The sequence below is a fragment of the Humulus lupulus genome, chromosome X, assembly GCF_963169125.1.
Source record: "Humulus lupulus chromosome X, drHumLupu1.1, whole genome shotgun sequence".
NCBI classification, from domain to species: Eukaryota; Viridiplantae; Streptophyta; class Magnoliopsida; order Rosales; family Cannabaceae; genus Humulus; species Humulus lupulus.
This window is the reverse complement of record NC_084802.1, coordinates 159236849-159239127: the sequence shown is the minus strand read 5'-3', so window position 1 is coordinate 159239127 and position 2279 is coordinate 159236849. Positions and strand designations below refer to the sequence as shown.

Sequence of the window (2279 nt, the reverse complement as noted above, 5' to 3'; positions counted from 1 at the left end):
ACATCCTCAACAATACCCCTAGGCTTTTTGGTGGAACGATCAGCAAGTTGTAGTACAACAGATGTTGGCTTCATTTCTCCATGATCAAGTTGCGAGTATACAGAATAGGGCATGAGATTGACACTCGCGCCAAGATCAAGTAAGGCTTGGTTGACTTCATGGGTCCCAATTTGGCAAGAAATGGTGGGACAACTGGGATATTTGTATTTCAGCGATGCCTTTTGTTCAATCACCGCACTCACTTGCTCGGTCAAGAAGGCAGACTTCTTGACATGGTGCTTCCTTTTTGCAGTGCAAAGATCCTTGATGATTTTGGCATAAGCGGACACTTGTTTAATGATGTGAAGCAAAGGAAGATTAATCTTCACTTGTGTCAAGTGCTCAAGGAGTCTAGCTCGGTTATCAGGAAGTTTCCCATCAGGTTTCAAAGCTTGGGGAAATAGTATTTTTGGAGTGGCATTGAGTGGTGGATTTTGAGAAATGACTTTTGTAGTACTGGGAGTGTTGGATTTTATGGGTGGGTCTTGCAGAGTTTTACCGCTTCTCGTCGTGATGGCATTCACTTCCTTGACATTTTGATCATTAGAATTTTAAGATTGGGCCATGTGTTGACCTTGCACATTGAATTTTGGTTGGGAAGGAAGTTTGCCTTTTTCCGGAATGGCCAAGGATTCAGTCAATTTTGAGAATTGACATTTCATTTCCTTGATTTCTTCCATCATTTGGCGATTCATTTTGGATTGCTCCTCCATGAATGCATGAAGAGTATTCTTGAGAGAATTTCATTGTGGATGAGCATTGTATTGAGGTGCAGGATATGCCTTTGATGGTTGAACTTGTTGCTCATTCCTCCATTGTCCTCCAGACGATTGAGCTTGGTTGGAATCTCTCTAACTAAAATTTGGGTGGTTTCTCCAACCAAGGTTGTACGTATGGGAGAATGGCTTGTTATATGCCCCTAAGGCATTGCATTGCTCCTCATAAACCCCCCTCATTTCATTCAAAGCTAAGCAGTCCTTAGCTAAGTGCTCCGTCCCTCCACAAACAAAGCAAGGTTCTTGCGGTTCTGCTTGAGCGATCATGTGCGATTTTTGGCTATTCTTCGTCATTAAGACCTCAAACTGCTTTTTCAAAGCTTCGAGTTAGGCCTTAACACTATCATCTTCTCGAAGTTGATAAATCCCATATGGTTTGTGTCAGTTGGTGCTGTCAGTAGCACTTGGACCAGTCCAAGTGTGAAACTTTTTTGCGGTTTCTTCGAGATATTCAAGAGCATCGTCTGGCTCTTTTTCGAGGAATTCACCATTGCATAGCATTTCTACAAACTGGCGCTCACGACTCGTGAGGCCTTCATAGAAGTAACTGACCAAACGCCACTTCTCATAGCCATGGTGCGGGCACTGATTCAACAGATCTTTGAATATTTCCCAGACTTGATAGAACGTTTTGTTGTCCTTTTGGGAAAATGTGGAAATCTGTCATTTTAGACTGTTGGTCTTATGGCTGGGGAAGTGTTTCAGAAAGAAAGATTTGGTCATCTCCTCCCATGTTCCAATCGACCTAGGTCTCAAAGAGTATAACCAACTTTTGGCTTTGTCCTTCAAGGAGAAAGGAAAGAACTTCAATCGCACAGCATCGACATTTTCAGCTCAGTTATAGAATGTGGCTACTACCTCCTCGAATTCTCTGATATGCACGTATGGGCTTTCGTTTTCTATTCCATGAAATGTGGGCAAGAGTTGAATCATGCAGGTTTAAAGTCTAATGCGGGCATATTAGGAGGGAAGATAATGCATGAAGGCGTGGAGGTGCGAGTAGGATGGAGGTAGTCATTGAGAGTTCTTGGTTGGATGTCATCATTGCGAGCCATTGCGAATGGATTATTATCAGCGAAAGTTTGTGGAGAAGCAGGATTGGTGGAAGGAGGTCCAGTAGGAGTGGTGGATGAATTGGAAGAAGTGTCACTAGAAGTTTCGTGATGATTCATCCACTCTCGAAAATCAGAATTGGATTTATTATTATTTTATTTTCTTTGCTTTTCATTTTTTTGATTTTTTATATATATATATTTTTGTTAAACTTGTTCCCAGGTAGATTTGGGGGTTTTCGGGTGATCTCCAACGCCTTACTAGAACTCCCCGAGGTTACTGAGTAAGCATAGTGGATCACAAGTCAACATTTTCGACCAAACAATCCTTTAAGCAGAGTGAAATTGCTTATTTTGACAGAACAAGCTTGGTTTTCTTATAGTAATAAGTTCAACAATGTAATAGTGCAAA

At 41.6% G+C, this 2279-nt stretch overlaps 1 non-coding gene across 1 annotated transcript; it reads left to right on the top strand.

Annotated features, from left to right (window-relative positions):
* Positions 1-1383: 1383 nt before the first annotated feature.
* LOC133807487 (small nucleolar RNA R71) lies at positions 1384-1490 on the top strand. The gene has a single exon (XR_009879399.1). It is a non-coding gene; the product is annotated as a small nucleolar RNA R71 (small nucleolar RNA).
* Positions 1491-2279: the final 789 nt, after the last annotated feature.